Source organism: Chlorocebus sabaeus, chromosome 11, assembly GCF_047675955.1.
Source record: "Chlorocebus sabaeus isolate Y175 chromosome 11, mChlSab1.0.hap1, whole genome shotgun sequence".
Lineage (NCBI taxonomy): Eukaryota > Metazoa > Chordata > Mammalia > Primates > Cercopithecidae > Chlorocebus > Chlorocebus sabaeus.
The window spans coordinates 50,394,546-50,413,304 of record NC_132914.1 but is presented as its reverse complement, the minus strand read 5'-3'; the positions used below and the strand labels follow the sequence as shown (position 1 = coordinate 50,413,304).

Sequence of the window (18,759 nt, the reverse complement as noted above, 5' to 3'; positions counted from 1 at the left end):
AGGGAGCACAGGGGTAATGAGATAGTCACTGAGAGAAACCAGGAAAATTGGGGGCCTCAGGAGATGACATTTAGGATCTGTGATTTTTCCCTACCCCGGCCCCCAACCAATCCCCTCTGCAGGCCACTAAGCATGGCAAAATGCTAGTTTGTAAGTCACTGTAGACCAAGTGTTACTGCCCATAAGTCAGGTCAGGGCTGGAATAACGAGAGGGCATCTGTACATTTGTCTAATGTCCAAGGGGAGTGCCAGGGCCTGGTCTCTATATTTCTGAGCCTTAGCTCACCCCATTTAATCTCTAAAGTACTGTAGCCCTGGCCTCAAGAATTGGAGAAGAGGACATTTTAAAGTTTCTATACCTGAGAGATCACTAAATACTTGCCCATCTTTTCATGGCTTACAAGCAGGAGGTAGTGCCCTTTCCACTTTCCCTTGGCCTAGCTCTGGGTACTTTGAGCAGGCGCAGGCAGTTCTGAATTGCTGCTCTTACTGGCCTTTTAGAGATGCTGCAAGAAACATAATCGGTTGTCTCCCCAACTCCCCACAGGAAAACACCCTGGGAGCTCTGCCCCATGTGTTGCTGGGTAGTAATCTCAGGGCCCTGCATAACAGGTGGGGAACTGAGCAAAAGTTTGGTGGTCAATTGAAAGGATGAATAGAGATGAATAAGGGAAGTGGGACTCCCATCCCCTCAGCCTGAATGAAAGATGGGATAGGTCACACGCCAAGGTAGGACAGAGTGAAAAGTTTACAGTGAGGACCTAGGACACTCTTTTGAACTCTTGTGAGGAGGAATGGTGGAGGGGGCTACCAAGGGAGGTAGTGAAAGACTTAAGAATACCTCGAATTAAAGGAAGGGGCCTATTAAGAAAGGCACATTGTAGAAGAAGCCTGGAGCAGGCCTGGGAAGGAAAGAGACTCTGGGCAATATGGAGGAAGGGCAACGGGTCAAGGCTCAGCTATCCAGACCAAATCCCAGGAGAACTCCAGGACTAGTATCATCTTCCATGTTCTTGACACAGTGGCACTAAACCATGTGACAGTGGAGCACATGGTGAAGCTCCAGGGTGAAGGCATCATGTCTGAGTCCAGGATAGGGGCTGGGGAGAATAGAACATTTTTAAGACTGTGGGAGACTGGCAATCTTGGGCTGTCTCAGCCTTACAGAATCCCTCAACCCATTGCCCATCTAAAGACAGAACTGGGGCAGCTCTTTGTGTTTGAAGGCAGCCAGGGTAAGTACAGTAGGTATTTACCTGTGTGGAATGGTCAAAAGGGTGACAGGAACCCTTCGGAATTCATACTTGAAATCCTACCAGTTGTCTTTCGAATTAGACAATCTGTCTCCTAGTGGCAACTACTTTGTTGTTTTCCATCCTTTATTCTTTATCCTTCACTCTTCTCCCTCTCCTTCTAGATATCTTTTACTAAATTATAAAAGCAACACACATTTAGAGCAAAAATGCATAAAGTTTTAGCAAATTAAAAGAAGATTAAGATCATCTATGATTCTACCATCCTGACATTTTCCTACATTCATGCATGTGCATGCATGCACACATATTCATAGAAATATATAAAATATTTTACAATGGGGTCTTAATACATTCTGCTTTTTTAACTTGATTTTTCACTTAATGTATTGTGGAATTTATCCATTTAGTTTTTCAACAACTATTAATAGACTGAATGCCCACCATTTTCTAGCTACTGTGCCAGGCCCAAGGATACAGGGGAGAACACATACAGTTTCTGCCCTCATAGAATTTATAATCTAGCTGATAAGAAATTTACTAAATAGCATCTTTCCACAACAGCAAATGTAGATTGAGATCATAATTTTCTTTTTTGGTGCAGATTCTTATTTTTACTTAACAAACAAAATCAAAGGTACACAATAGGAACTATAAACAATTATATGTTTTTCTTCTTTCTAGAGGTGTGACATATATGTTTTCTAGTCAGCAATGTCCTACCAAACATTTTACTAACATGAAGCCAGACAGATGACCTTTGATACCTCTGAAGCCTTTTGCTACCTCCTCTTAGTCAGGCTGAACTAGACCAGTGGAACACCATTTTTTTTGCAAGAAAGATTTTGAAAGGAAGAAGGATAGAGTTGGAATCACAGAGCTTGAAGAATTACATTTTAGCAAACTCACCCCGACCTCAACCAAAAGCCTAACAGACTGATTTATACGGAAAGGATTTTAAGTAAATCTGTACAAATACACTTAACATGCTGTAAGTAAAAGATATCTTTCAGTTGATTTCCAGCACATAGCATACATCCAATGATGTCCAGTAAAATAGGAAATTCAATAAAAAAAATTTTTGCCTTCATAGCACTACAATTAAAAAGTACAAGCCATTGAATACTTAGATCTTTAAGGGGCTATTCAGAAATTCTAAAATCAGATCTACTGTATTAGATCTACCGCTTGAGTATTCATCTACAAAAATATTTTTTCAACAATGATGTTTAAAAAAATAAAGGCTTCTCTAGAAACTGTGGGACCATATCAGGACTAGCAGAAGACAGTGATAAAAGTACTGCAAACCCACGCCTAGGAATTGATTTTCCCACGTAGATTTTGGTTAAGGACATGTTTTTCAGTTGCTTCCTTCGGCCAAGACTGGCTCTAGTTTTCTCCTAATAGTGGGCAGAAAATAGGAGCTTCAGAAATCTCAAGTCAGGGGCAGTTGGTTTGAGTGACATCCTAGATAAATATTCCCAAAAAGTAAAATACCTGCACAGGTGGATCCCTAGGGTTGATGGACTACAAATCTTACCCAAGTGAAAGAGCTGTGAGCACACGAAAGTTTGGTGCAAAGCCTGCCTGTGGTATTTGGGACAGGGAAGGTTTGTGATGGTGTTATTTTCCATGTTGTTGACACAGGAACATGTATGGTGAGAAAAGGGGTCTTCCAGGTGGAATGCTAGACACAATCTCTTGTCCCAGAGTAGTCTGACCCTCAGAAGTTCCTGAGAGCGGTGTCTACTTTGGCAAGGGCAGTAGGGTTACTGAATACAAGAACGTGTTTCAGAAAAAGCAGAGGTCCCTGGAGGGTAAGGTAATTATCTTTTTGATTCATCAATGCTTAACATTAAAGAAGAGCGGCAGAGTCAGTCTTTCCAAGACATATTCTGTCATTAGGAACAGACGCCTCTCCCCGCCTACTGGGCCTATGATGTCCAGAAGGCTCCCACTGCCTGGAGACACGAGCTAGTGCCACAGATTGTTTTGGATAGCTGGTGTGGAAGGTGTTTTTGCACAATGAAGTCACCACTAAGTCACCACTTAAATCCAGTCCCCGGCCTTCTTTTTCTGCTCTGTAGTCCAGAAACATCTCTTTAAATGCCAGAAGGTTTGTAAATGTGACTAGCATGTCAAATATGTCATCAGCCACTTCATCTTTATGGTGCTCTAATGTTGCTGTGAAAGTCGCCATGTTGAATTCTGGAATCCGCTCCAGCAGCTGTTCTTCAATATATTTTTCTACCAAAGAAAGGTATTCGTTAAAGATTGGTGTGTAGGTGAGTTTATTCTCTTCCGTGTCTTCAAATTCCTGGTAGCATTTGTCCATGAAATTTCTCTGCGGTACCTGGAACTCGAGATCCATGATGATGGCCTCAATAGAACCAACCACAGCATCAAATTTGGCTTCAGAGGCGGAAGAGATGGGCAGTGCAAAGCTCTCTTCCTCTGGGGCTTCCGTCACTTCCGCTACTGCGTCCATCCCTGATCTAGGAGCTGGCGAGCAGCCTCCTGTCAGCCTGAGACCCACAGAGTCCGCTTCCGTGCATCCTTCTCCTCCCCCGCACCCCACCTCCCAGGTTACTGAGCTGTAGGTGCCATGCTCTGCCACCTGTTACCCTCATGGCCAAGTCGTCCTTAATAACTACATAATATTCCATTATATAGATGTAGCATCTTTTGATATATATATTCATTTCTACTTTTTCCACTGTAATAAACGTTGCTGCAATGAACACACACTTCTCTAGAATCTGGTCCTATTCGTTCTTTAAGGTAAGTTTTTAGAGGTTATTGGAATTGCAAGGCCACTTAAAATTTTTGATTTATATGGTCAGGTTGCTCTCAAGAAAGATTGTACCAATTCATGCTTTTGTAAGTAATGTATAAGACTTCCTATTTCTCCACAGTCTTCTGAACACTGTGTGGTATTCTTTTTTAGTTTTTTTTTTTTGATAGTTTTCTATTTTCATTTCTTTGACTGCTAATGAGGTTGAGCATTACAAATATGTTTATTCGCTATTTAGCTTTCATTTTCTGTGAATTGTCTCTTCACTTATTCAGTCCATTTTCTCTATGAGTGATCATTTTGTTTTTCTGAATAATCTGTACATCCTCTTTGTAGATTAACAAAACTAGCCGGTTGTTTGTAAAAGCTATTATAAACAGTGTCTTATAAATGCAGATAAATATTACATCTAACTCTTGCCATGGTGTCATGACTGGATGAAAGAAAGACACACCTTATTGGCTACCTACTGTGTGAACATCCTAGTGGTATGTCTGAGATCAAAGGATCTATGAACATTTTGAGCAGAAAAAGATAATGATTTCTTTTACTCCCAATTTTAGCAGAGGCTGTTCAGGGCACATTGCATTGTTTAGACTATGCCTGGATGGTCTGTTTAGATCTGGATCCCCCTAAAGAGACAAAGGCAAAGCAGAACCTGCTGGGGAAGGATGACGTGGATGGAGAAGATTTTATACTAATATCATATGCTGAGTGTTGACAGGACTGCAGAAACGTCCCTGAAGGGGGCCCGCTGACTGTCCTCTACAACCTGAGCTTTCACTCTCCACCCTGTCTTGCTTTTCTTTGTCAGGGGCTCTGGTGTTGGCTAGTCCCCTTCTTCAGGGGAGCCTGATCCATGTACCACCATAGCTCCTGGCAAGTCACCCAGAAGCCAGTCCTACATATATCCTAGTCCCATTCTGTGGTTCCGCATTGGGAAGAAGCTGCTGCTCCTCTCTTCTTGCTTGTCTGAGGCAAGGACTCCAACAGCACCTCAGTCATTCAAGTATCCAGCAACCATTCACAATTGTGCCAGAATCAGTGCCCTGTTGGGGATGCTGAGAATAGCTGGGGTGGGGTGACAAAGAGAGAACCTAGTTTAGCAGGAGGGAGACCAGAGGGGCTTACAGGATTGCAGGGAATTAGGGTCAAGTTGTGGGAAGAGGCCACCTCCAAAATTATGTCTGTGGTGGTAGATGAGATGACAGAGTGAGGCAAGGCTGGAAGAGAAACAGAAGCAGGATCAGCCCCCTAGGGATGTGGGGTCTGTAGTGGATGGGTGGTGGGCTTTCACCCTTTTGAGAACCTGCCACTCACTTCTGCAGCCCCTGTGGCTCCTGATTGCTCTTAGCAGAGTGCCTTACCCTAGGCTATGATCTCTCCCCAGTGGCAGGTCTAGCACTCCATAGGATGGGCTGAGACCTTTGTTGCAGCCAACCCAACTACATAGCAGTTTAACCTTTCCCCAATCCCCAATCCTGCTTCATTCACTTCCTTATGTATTGATCCGAAGAGCACTCTCCAATAAACTTCCTGTACACAATCTTCATCTGAGTCTGTTTTTGGGAATTTGACTGGAGACAGGACCAGAGGGAGCTGGTCAGTTGGCTGGTTGACTGGGATTTGGGTGGGGAGCTTGCCTTTTTTTCTGGTAAAAACTAGTGCCCTGGGAGCATGGAGAAGACCCTGGGATCCTTGAAGACCTTGGAGGTGAAGGTCCGGTCATGGTGGGCAACCCACCGCACGTATAGAATTCATGAGAACATTCTGCAGGGATTCTGGGGGGTGGGCTTCTCTGGCATGCTGCCATTTGATCAGTGGTAAACACTTGCCTGGGACATTCAGGAAAGCCAAGCTAGGGCTGGGGTAGGGATTGCTGCTACTTAGGCCGGGCTTCCCAGGCCCCCTCTGCCTTCTCTGTCTATTCCAGATGTTCTTTCTCCCACTGGCTGAATTTCTGAGGTCCCGACTCTGGTGTCCCAGTTCACTGAAGTAATGGCTCTTGCTAGCTCATCCCTGGCTGACAGAGACAAACTCTTAACTGTCCTCCTTACCTCCAGGGGGCTCTGGTTGACCTCTTTCAATTCACCTTTGCTGGCAACAGGGGAGAGCAATTAGCAAAATGTATGTATTAGAGCTCCTTTCTCACTCCCACTGTTTAGACTAATTATTTGGGTGTTTCAAGCCAGGCGTTCTGCCTTATTAAAGCTGAGGTTACTCACAATCAAGGCCAAATAGTCCATGTCTGAATTCCCATAAATTTATTTCATGAATGTTTTGCCCTGAAAAACTGGTAATTAAGATGCAGGGTCTGGCCGGGTGTGGTGGCTCACCTGTAATCCCAGCACTTTAGGAGGCCGAGGTGGGCGGATCACGAGGTCAGGAGATCGAGACCATCCTGGCTAACACGGCGAAACTCCGTCTCTGCTAAAAATACAAAAAATTAGCCGGACGTGGTGGCGGGCGCCTGTAGTCCTAGCTACTCAGGAGGCTGAGGCAGGAGAATGGCGTGAACCCAGGAGGCGGAGCTTGCAGTGAGCCGAGATTGTGCCACTGTACTCCAGCCTGGGTGGCAGAGCGAGACTCTATCTCAAAAAAAAAAAAAAAAAAAAAAGACGCAGGATCTTAGCTGGCCAAAAATAATGCTTTGTAATAGAAGTACAGAGAAAACCTAGGACTTGAGGCATTTTTAGCTTATCTTCAACTTTGTAAAATCATCGTGGGTTAGTTAGAATTGGCATGGTTTTAAATATAGGGCTGAATCAGTCTGCTCAGTTTCCCTCTGCACACATGGCTGATGGCCTGAGTCTCCTGACTATAACCCTTGCCTTACCTCCCACACAGATAGATACACACCCTTGCACTCACACCCACACTCTTGCCTTTTTGAAACAGGAAAGCACTGAACAACTGTGGCAACAGCACCCACATGCAAACTTTGGAGAACAAAGACCCTGCCGATGAGAGGGTGTGTCCTGTGGTTGATGGTCCAGAGATGATTTTCTGTCATTGTACATAAGGATGACACTATTAGTTAAAAGCTAATGTGTACTGAGTGCTTGTTATGTACCAGGACATGTTCTAAAATAATTTAATCCTCACAGCAAATTTTTATCTGATAGGTGGAAATCAAGGCATAGTGGGTTAAACAACTTACCTGAGGTAGTGTAACTAAGAGGTGGGGAGCCAAGATTTGACTCATGGGGTTTCACTACATACAACATGACTTAACTGACCTGAAGACGAGTGAGGCACAAATGAAGGTTTTCTAGCACTAGATTCTTCTCATTCTGAAACTCATGATGTTAAACTGGTGTTCTGAAGTCTTCTGGACCTCTCAGGTCTTTTTGTGAATTAGAAATAGGTGTCCATTCTGTGCAGACAGCTTCATGGTTGCATGTCTTAGCAAAGGATAGCACTTGTATAAAGTAACAAATGTTTGTGTTCTTCTGGGTGGACATAGTCCATAGCAGAGCACACAGCTTGGTGACTAGAGTATGGGCTAGATTTTCGCTCCCTTTCACATCCTTGGCCTGGAACTCTTATGTGTGACACAACCCGCACAACTGACATGATGGCCTGGTGGTTTTGTGTTAGTCTGTCACTATCCTGAGCCCTGAGATCTGGAGAAGAGGGGCCTTTCATCAATCCAATGTTGAATCTCCTCAGTCCTCAGTTTCTGCAGCTGGCCTGCCTCCACACCACTCAGCATAGGGTCAGCACTGCCTTTCTAGAACAAGATAGTAATGACACCACAGCTTCTCTATACCTGCTCTCCAGTGGCTCACTGTCACTCTAGGAGCTTTAGAATCTCCTGGTTTTAGATTCATTTCATCAAGGAGCACGGTGTTCACATTCTCTACAAACTGGACCTGCCCATGCCTGATCCACCACATCCACAAGGAAGTTGCCAAGTTGTGCCAGAATGAAGCTGGAAACCTATTAATGCAGACTTTTAAGGAATGTAGGAATTCAAAAACCATGTGCAAGTTACTGTTGTGAGGATACTGCAAAGAATGGCTTATGTATACACCATATTTCAGTTGCAGTAAAGAGATCTGGTGGCATGAAGACTGAAGGCTGTCTATTAGATTTGGCTTTTAGGAAGTCAGGGAGAAAGGCATTCTTAGGAATGTGATGTCCATGATTTCAGGGTTATGTACAGAACTAGATTTCATGGGTTTAGGAGTTGATCAAGACAGGGAAGTGGACAAAATGGGGCATGCTTTTCAGACGCTTAGTTGAGAAGGGAAAGAGACACAGAGTGATAGCAAGAAGGTGTCATGGGGTGACAAGAGGTACTGTAAGGGTGGGAAAGACTTGGATATGAGAGGAGAGGTTGAGAGGAGGGGCAGGAGAGAGAGGAGAGTAACGGATGGAGCAAAGAATTAGAGGAGATGGGTGGGGATACATCTTGAAGTCTTGTACCAGAAAAAGGAAAATCAAGTGGGTGTGGAGGCAGGCAGGAGTAAAGGCACGGAAGGGATGCTGAGGGGATCACTCCTGATGGCTTCAGTGTTCTTGGTGAAGTAGGAAGCCAGGCTTGGGTGGTCTCCCCTATCTGAGCTCAGTGCCTGCAGCAGGTGGAGGAAGGAAGGTTGTAGTCATGGCCTTGAGAAGGGACTTTGTTAGGCTGATGGTTGAAAGATAGGGGAATAGGGGAATTGATGAGGCTGGTGAGAAGGTTGTCCAGATGGTGCAGTCCAGTCTGTTCTTTCTGTGAGGAATGAGACAGCATCAATTTTCTTCACCACTTTCCACTACCTGGTCAATGCCTAGCACATAGTAGATGCTCAGAAAGTATTTGTTGAATGAATGGATAATGCTTAATGTGAGAAGAGCAGGAAAAGAAGCCAGGAGAGAGCTAATAGCCTCGGAAAAAATGAAGGGGTTAAGGCAATGAGATTATTTATATGAGTGAGGAGCAGATGTGATGAGAAGTAGGTGGGAGAGCCCTGGGAGATAGAAAGTTATGGCCAGAAAGTGGAGCTTGGGAATCAAGCTTCTAGGAGGGAGCAGTTCTTGGTGATGGTCCAGGCTGCAGGCCTGGAGTGTGTGGTTGAGGTGGAGTGAAGGAGAAGGTGACCGAAATTGAGAAGACCCAGGGATTCCGTGTCCAGGACGCTGAGTGGGTCACCCTCTCAGAGGTGGAACTTACCAAGGACGATGGTGGTAGGAGGGAGGAGATGCATGGTGTTCCAGAACCCAACAAGGGGAAGAAACCATAGAGGTAATTTGTTCAACTTCCTACCAAATGATAGCAAGAAGATTGGCTTGGGTGGAATGACAGAGTTTTAACATTAAAGTGTTGGAATCAGGATGGAGGAAAGAAAAAGGGAAAGGGGAGGGCATTTAAGGTCAAAAGAGGAGATCTTTCTTCTAGAAGAGGCAGGCTTGTCAACTTTTGGGTAGGAGAGTGACATGTTGAAAATGGTACTTGCATAAGATCATGTTGGCGGGGGTGGATGGGAGCAAAGGGAAACTAGAGACTCTGGATGATCTTTGGGGAGCAGTGAGCCACATCCAAACTCATGACCCACTGCAGTTTGCCAGGCTGTCATAAACAGCATAAATTCTTCCCACTCAATGTGTCAGGCTGGTACATACCCCTGTGTTCATGGATATACCACGCTCTGCTTCGTAGCCTTCAGCAGCCAGCAGCTTTTGATGATCTTGCTTCAAATGAAGCTGTAATATTTGCCACACAGATAGGTTTCTGCAAGTCTCTTTATCTCCCCAACATGGGATACTCTTTATCCTCTCCATCAACTCACCTCAAGATACCTTCTCTGGGAAGTCTTCCTTGACTAACTGACCTCCATAGTTCCCATTTCAGTCCCCTCCTGTAACTGCAATAGTCACATGACTGTTTCTGATCCCATCTGTGTCTGCCTCATGCTCTGGGTAAGAGTGTCAGGCTGTTTGCTTTCTGGGTATTAACAGAACACATTTCCTCCTTCCTATAAACTTCTTGTTATATGATCAAGAAGCTATAATAAATGAAAGAGAACTGCGTTTGCTTAAGCTTTAGCTCCCATGTTGTCTTATGTGTCTTGCAATGAGTGCCCTTCCCAAAATCTTTGAGAGCCGACTTGCCATCCCATGATCTACTCCTGTGGTGCTGTCTACAGAGGCAAGCACAACATTAGATTCCTGTAGATGTGATGGTGCCAAAGAATGCGTCTGTTCTAAGCCTGGTATAAGCACCTACCAGAGGTGAAAATAACTGTAGCCTCCAGGGCAACCTGAGCGTGCTCTTTGTTTTTATTTTAATAAACTGTAACTAGAAGGTTCTCAGTCATCAAGTTGTTTATGTTCATGCACAGGGTCAGTTGGCAGTGAACCTACCCCTGACACCCAGTCAAAACTTCTCTTCCTTCCAGAGGTGATGGCACGGCAGCTCCGAGTGCCCAGCTCTCTGGCCTGTCTGCAGGGAAGGCCTTCTAGCACCCCTGCTACTGTGGTGTAACTTTTTTCTTGGCCTGTGCTCACCAGAAACCACTGGATTCAGATCCTCTCTCCTTATAGCCAGGATGACTGTTGCTGTTACCCCGGGTTAAATTCTTAATAAAATTGCCTCTCTTTTGTTTATTTTGAGGATGATCTGCAGCCTCTTCCCAGGCCCCTGAGGGTGTCAGGCTGCCAAGACAAGCATCCAAGCTGGGATGTTAGGGGCTTCTAGGGGCTGAGAAAGTGTGAAGGTGTGAGGTGAGATTCAAGGCCTTCCAACCAGCTGGGTCTCTTTACCCTCCAGTTGGATGATTTGGCTGCATTTCCCATGTGCTTAACATAGGCTTGGTGCACAGGTGGGCATGTTTAGCAGAGAGGGCAGCCATTCCTTCAAGTGGCAGCTGATTTAGTCAGTTTGTATCTCAAAACCCCATTTTGAGTTCATGCATGCAGGCTCCTGTCCTGGGTTTGGGGCAGGAGATAATTGGGGTAGAAAGGTGTCTGGAGGGCCAAGACTTCTTCTCCAGCATGACAGTGGAGGCGGGACACACAGCTACCCACACAGAGGACGATGCTATAAGCAGGAGGAGCTGAATAGTTGTTGATCCCACAAAATCTAGGAGCCTACCATGGGCCAGGCACTGTGCTAGGCAATGGGGAACCCTGGAGAACCAGGCAGAGAGGATCCTGTCATCATGGCACCTGTTGTCAGTTGGACAAGGGTGCAGCCCTCCTTGCAGGGGAGAGGCAGCAAGGGAATGCAGGCAGCAGAATACATAGGGGCCTGAAAAGGGGACTAAGGGGGCGTGTTTGAAAGAGGAAGAGACTGGGCATGGGATGTGAGATAAGCGAGATGAGGCTCCCTGGGCAGCAGGTGGGGGCAGCTCCCCAAAGCCCAGGATTATGGCTCTGATGAAAGTGGTGTCCTGGTATGCCAGAGGGGCACCTGGACCTAGTAGGTAGGGCAGCCTTTCAGACTCCTGATTGGGAGCTTTTGCAACTGGGCTTGCCAAGTGGTACCACACAGAGCAAGGACTTTATGCTATCTTAACTTACATCCATCAACTTAAAGGCAGAATGATCTTCTCTCAATCTGGTAGACAGGGTCCCCAAAACTTCATAAACTATGTGGCATTGAGTTTCTGGGATCTCAGAACATGGATTATTCCTTCCCAAGAGGTGGGAAGCAGGTGACTGCTATCTCTGGATAAAGGCTCAACAATCACTGGAGTTTCCCAGCATGGTTTAGTTTATATGGATATGAATGCTATGAGCAGAAGTTAGCATCACCAGCCACATAGCACACAGGTTAAATATTTTCACTAAGGGGACAGATGGAGACCTGTGCTCAGTTATATACGCAGTTGGATTTAGGGACTCGGTGCACTTCCTCCTCCTGCTTCGAAATGCTAACCTGCAGGTGGCAATTGCTGACACTGAGCAACATGGTGCCAGGGATGGTGCTGACCCTCAAGGAAGCCCAGGCCAAGTTGGCAGAGCTCAGGGAGTCCCTGCTGCAGGCCAGGGAGGACCTGGCCCATCTTCCATGTGACTACCAGGAGCTGCTGAACATCAAGCTGGGCTGGATATGGAGACTGCCCTACCAGAAGATGCTGGAAGGTAAGGAGTGCAGCAGCGTAGGCACTCTGGTAAAGGCACAGAACCCAACTTGAGAACCCCATTTCACAGGATTGTGTGGTCCTTTGGTTAGCTGTGCTGTGTTACAGTGATTTTTGTCCCTACATTTCCTTCCCCTTGGTATACACAGGCTCTAACACAGTGGCAGGGGACAAAGGAAGGGCTCAACAAGTGCTTGATGAACTGGACTGTACTGCTCAGCACTCTCTCTTTGGGCTCAGAGATACAACTTTTATAATATTTGCTAGAGTGGAATGCTCAGAGCCTCCTAATAGGCATATAGTGCACCCAAAGGCAAATGTCAGTGAATCCTGGTGTGGTGAAGAATACGAAGATCTGTACCAGGTAGTCCTAGTAGCCTGCTGTCCCTACACTTTAAACTGGTGTTTCCACTTTCCTCAGAACCAATCATTCTTCCTCACCTTCCCTTCTTTGTTAATGTTATCATTGGACAATTGGAGTCTGTGCAGGGCTCTGGAAAAGATACTTGGCCAGCTGGGTGTGGTGGCTCACACCTGTAATCCTAGTGCTTTGGGAGGCTGGGGCAGGATCACTTGAGGCCAGGAACTCCAGAACAACCTGGACAACATAATGAGACCCCATCTTTACAAAAAATAACACAAAATTAGCCAGGCTTGGTGGTATGTGCCTGTAGTTCCAGCTACTTGAGAGGCTGAGGGAGAAGGATCACTTGAGCTCAGGAGTGTGAGGCTGCAGTGAGGCGTGATTGCACCACTGCATTCCAACCTGGGTGACAGAGAAAGGCTCCATCTTAAAAAAAAGACAGCTGCACCTGGATGTGGGTGGTGTCCATGGGCCCAGAAGGATGATGCAAATAGGATCTGTGTCACTTATGGTATGGGATGGGGAATATGCGGGGCACTCTACCCAGCTTGATTTACTCCTCTCACACACTGCTGAAAAGCCATATTATCCCAGTTCTGCCCATGCAGTAACTGAGGCCAAGGTGATGGCAGAGCCATGTATCCAGAGACATATTACATTTCTATTCTCTGCATTCCCCATCCTAGAATCTCAGGGAAGTCCCTTCTCATGTCTAACCTCAATCCCTGATGCTGGAGCTCATATCATTGTACCCTGGCATCCCAGGGGCTAATTCCAAAAAGAGCTTGTCTCACCTGGCTAATGTCACCATAACCTTTCCATGATATTTATTTTGTTCCTGAATAGGGTATCTGGGGAGTGCCAGCATCCAGTGTGCATCTGTGAGTATACCGCACACTTCTTTTCTATCATTTTAGATGATTTCTCATGGGTTTGTATCAGCTTTTCAATCCTAGAATTGTCTTCTACAGCCTTGTCCCTAGAATAACACAAAGGCAGGGGCACAAGAGAGAGACACATAAGTCATATTTAGGTAGGATTCATCCAGTGTATGCCCTGGGCCTCCCTCAGACAGGGAAGGCACATAGGAGCGTTGTCTCTCCTCTTCTTTTCTTTTGCTCTCTTTTTGTAGTGTCTTTTCACAAGTCTCTCCTCTGTGGTTTTCCTTGACCACCCATTTCTCAGACAGGGATTGGCATGAAATGGGCATTTAGGAAGACAGACTGTGACTAAGCAGTCCATTCTCATTGCAGCTGTGGTCAACCACATTTCTAGCAGCAAAAACATTAGTAAGGGGGACAGTAGCAGCTCCAGCAGTGGCAACTGGAGCAACAGAGGTACCCAGGGTCTACAAGCGGGTATCAACCCCATGGCTGATGGGAAGGATGTCCAGTTCAGAAGCATAGGTCTCTCCGTGGATCAGAATCCCAGACTTGGCAGTTCATCACCATCCTCCTTGGCAGTTCATCACCATCCTCCTTGGCCAGGATTGTGCAGACGACCACCAGCAATGGCCAGTGCTCCTGCACCACATACAGAGCCTGAGACCTAATACATGACTACAGAAAGTCCTCCTGACCTTTGCCACTCCTCCGTAATTGCTCCTTTCTCCTCAGAGTTAGTGACACCACAATCCCATCCCCTTGGATGTTCAAAGCCAATCCAAGAAGGGACCCAGAAAGACATTGTCAAGCTAGGGGGTTGGACCTGAGCCATGACACTATTGCCTTTTTCTTTCTTTTCTATTCCTCTTCCTCTTCCTCTTCCTTTCCTTTCCTTTCCCTTCTTTTCTCCTCCCTCCCTCCCTCCCTCCCTCCCTCCTTCCTTCCTTCCTTCCTTCCTTCCTTCCTTCCTTCCTTCCTTCCTTCCTTCCTTCCTTCCTTCCTTCCTTCCTTTCTCAGAATCTCTCTCTGTTGCCCAGGCTGCAGTGCGCTGGTGCGATCTCGGTTCACTGCAACCTCCACCTCCAGGGTTTAAGCAATTCTCCTGCCTCAGCCTTCCAAGTAGCTGGGATTACAGGCACGCACCACCATGCCAAGCTAATTTTTTTGTATTTTTAGTAGAGATGGGCTTTCACTATGTTGGCCAGGCTGGTCTTGAACTCCTGACCTCGTGATCTGCCTGCCTCGGCTTCCCAAAGTGCTGGGATTACAGATGTGAGCTATCGTGCCTGGCCCACCTTTATGTTGTCTTATATAGAAACCCTACCTTTCCTTCTTTCAGCTCTGTTTTCTTTTTTTTTCTCCATTAGACTGTAATATGTTATGCTGCATTTTGGTTCTAAGTTTTGTAGAACAATAGAGGCCCATTGTGCCTTCTGAATCTGAGGGTGACAGAAAGGCTGCAGAAAGTTATGGTAGCAGCTGTGTGTGGACTGAACGAGAGATGAGAGGAGAATGAGAGCACTGAGGGAGTCTTTGGGGTTAAGTAACCTGCGTCAGACAATTGACCTGATTGCAGTGATATGCTTCCCTCTTTCTGGATCCACCCTAGGGCAGCCCACTCCCTGAGGCTGGCACACTTCTCGCCGAGGCCTCAGTGGTCCTTGCCGAGAGCTCCATATGGCTCAACAACCGTCAACTGTCACTTCAGTGCCCAGCCTGGGTCTCCTCAGGGCCTTCCTCACTGCTCCTCTTAAGGTCTTTGGGACAAGGTGGTGGGGGAATGCAGTCAAATGCTGCCCATGTATCTTTCTTTCTTATTATTCAAGAGCAGCCAACCCTCTCCCCAGCAAGATTTTGCCCACAACACTTCACATGCCCTTTTCCCCACATACTGAGATCTCAAGGTTATGGAAAACCAACAAATGAAGCAAATATACACTGCCTAGTTATATACGTAATTACTCCCTGCCATAAATTGTTCTGGGAACTTCACATATGGCTCATCTAATCTTCACAATGATCGTATTGTTACGGGATCCTTGGGATGTCACTTTTCTGGCCAGAAACCTCTGTGGCTGGTGGTACCTTTGCCCAAGTTCTTGTCCTGTGTCCAGGAAGAATGAGGTATGCAGACAAGTGGAAGGTGAACAAGATGAAGAGGAGTTTCATTGAGTGTTACAACAGCTCAAAGGCGACCCACAGTGGGTAGCTTCCCTCTGTGGGCAGGTTGTACTGTGTAGAGTGTGCAGCTCTCAGGAGAGAGGAGGCCCTGGAAAGAGTGGCTCCTTTCTATTGGGAGGTCACCCTGTCATCTCCACAGATCTCTGAAGCTCTCAGCAGAGAGGGCTGCTCCTCTCTGCAGCTCATCATCCTGGCATCTCCAGCTATCAGCAGAGAGGGTAGCTCCTCTCTGCAGGTGGTCCTCCCTCATCTCTTCTTCCTCTGTGTCCTTTCCCCTGCTCTGGCTGTGCCCTGGGATTTTATGGACCTCAGAGGGGAGGAAGTGTGTGCTGAATGGCCCATGGGCTGCCCCAAGGAGGCACCACAAGTCCCCACTCCAGTTGGTGGGACTGGCTGACCATTCCCCTGCCTTCAGGCCCTCCCTGGTCTGAAAGTGAGACCTTACTGGGGACTGCTCTTTTCCACCCAGTAATCTGCCTGCCTCCCACTGCCATTCATGACCCTGGGGCTCAGACTCAATCCAGCTTGGAGATCACAGCAGGCAACAGGAGAGGAGAGAGGCCAGGCAGGGGAAGTAGAAACTCCCTGAAGCAGCAGGGACTGGACGGGGGGGCCCTTCCCAGGCCTCTGAGGGTGCAGGCTGCAGAGATGCCCAGGTCTTGCCCCTGGGAGGGCAGTGGCAGCTATATCTGGGGAGCTTCTGCTCCACCAACTTGGAAGGGGTGGGGCTCCTGCTTGTCCCTGGCTCCTGCCTGCTCTGCAGAGTGGGAGACCCAGGTCTGCTGCTGTAGATCAGGCAGCTGCAGCTGCACCCAGGAAGGCAGACCCTGCCTACTCCTGGCCCTCTAAAGAGCACAAGGAGGCTCCGATCCACAGCCACAGTTTGCAGGGCTGTAACCCTGACCAGGAGGGTGGGGCTCTTGCTTTCTCCTTAGAACAGGAGGCCTGGGTCTGCAGTCACAATTTGGGAGGCTGCAGCAGCACCTGGGGAGGTCCCGCCCCGACTCAGAAGAGGTGGGGCTCCAACCGGCTCCATGGAGTGTGCAGCCCCAGCTGTGCCTCCCTGCTGCAGCTGCTGCCATCACTATGAAGTGGGTATGATTATCCTTACCTTACAGATGTGGAAAAGGAGGTATAGAGACTTAAAGGCCACATTGTGCCACAGGTTAGTTAGCAAGTGGTAGAGCCAGTGTGTGAACATAGGCAGTTGAGTCCCAGAGTCCATGCTTGTCACTCCCATACTATATTAATAACATAGGTGTAGTTTTGTTTCTTCAAGACAGTGTGTGTGTGGGGGGTGTGTTTCTGGTCTTCAACGGCACAGCGTTACTTTAGTGAGAGGCGTTTGAGTCTTTAGACGCCATCCAGGAAGCGGTGCTCTGTCCTTGGTGCTGAAATCTGGCCCAGGTGTCCAGTGGCCTTTTCTATTTCAAGAGGCTGACACTGTAGTCATTTCCTCCAAACTCAACTCTTCCCATCCCCTGCTTCAGCCCTGACTATTTGCATTTGGGCGCACAAATTTCCTGTGCAAGATCAGATAAACATTTGGTTCAGAGCCAGACTTTAAAATAGTATCAGACTTTTTCTATTTTGTTATATTCCCAATAAAACCAAGACCAAAAAATTTGCCTCTAAGCCTTTATGAATAATAAAGCCTATGAATATTGGCATGTTTTCCTTTCTGCCTCCTTCTACTGGAGAGTATTTGTCATTGGTGATTAGAGTATTATATTTACTTTCTATTTTAACATGGATTATTATTTTAGGTTAACTCCCTTATTATTGTGATAAGAGGGATATAAAAATAAAAAATCTAAGAAGCTAGTCTTCTCTTGATTGAGGCTGGGTTCATGCTGAGCCACATGCCTCACTGGTCACTCCCAGAGGAAGAGAATGATTTAAAACATTAGGTATTATTATTCATTAATATGGTAATTAAAATAATCTTCCTCTCTGGGATGTGTTGAAGAACATATGAAGTAATATATGTAAAAAACTTTATAAGACAAAAAATGTTCATACTGATATTGTACTATATGTATGCACATTTTTATTAGCAACCCTATTCTAAATTCTTTAAGGAAAGCAACTGTGTCATATAGTGCTTCTGTGTTACACAATACTGAGCAGGAAATGTGCACTCAGTAAACACTTGCTGACTGATGGACTGATTAAATGACGTAATGCATGCTAGAGCTTGGCACAGCTCCTAGAACAAGATAAGTGCTCAATAAATGGGAGATATTGTTATCATTATTTCCTATCTATCAATTTCTAATGCTATCACTGTTAGTTAGTTTCTGAGGAATAAGACTCTTAAGGCTAGAAGTGACTTCAGAGGCCAGGAAAAGGAGCCTCCATTTAGATACCTATGACCTCTCTAAAACATTGTCTACAGTGGTGTCCCACCCTGCTGTGGTGGGGAACTCCTCTTCCTCTCACAGAGGAGGTTAAGCTGATTCTTACCAAGTAAAATTCCACTCGTTGGTCCAAGTTTTCCTGTAGCTATAGGTAACAACTGTAAATCCCTTTGTGCATGAGAGTCTACAAATGTTTAAGGAAGGTTTCCCCTTTATCAGGGTCCTTCTCCAGGTGGGACACTTTCATCTCCTCTCAGCTGGGGAATGCCCCCAACCATCCTCGGTGCTCTCAGACATCTTCCAGGTGCCTAGAACCAAACCCTTCAGGTGAAGCCTGACTAGTACAGGAAAAAGGTGGGCACAGAGCTTGTCTTTGTGCATCCTCTGACCTTGCAGGTAATTTTGGCAGCTGCTTTTTGCCACTGACTCACCTTAAGCTGGCATGATTTTATGCAAGGCATTGTGAAACCTTATCTCCCCATGGGGAACTGTGCAGCTGTTTTGCTTGAATGCACATGTGGGGTTTTACATTAATCTCTGTTAAATCTTTCTTATTAGTTTTGGCTCAAGCTTCAAACTGTCAAATTATTTTTGGATTCTGCCATCCAACTTACTTGTTACTCTTACTAGGTTCAGGCAAGCTATATATTTGAACTATATGCTCATATGTCCTTATTTGCATGTACTGGAAAGAGAAACTGCTATTTACAGTGAAAACTGCTTATTTATAATAGGAAGGAAAGGTGTCATAATTAGTCTAAGGCAAGGTGGCTCTTCAAAAACTTTTTTTGTGTGTGTGCACAAAAAAATTGGAATGAGCAAAATCTTTCTTATGGAAAATGTCAAACAAA

At 46.1% G+C, this 18,759-nt stretch overlaps 1 pseudogene; it reads right to left on the bottom strand.

The window, feature by feature from the left end:
• Window positions 1–3,227: 3,227 nt before the first annotated feature.
• LOC119623888 (ADP-ribosylation factor-like protein 2-binding protein pseudogene) lies at window positions 3,228–3,741 on the bottom strand (annotated as a pseudogene).
• Window positions 3,742–18,759: the final 15,018 nt, after the last annotated feature.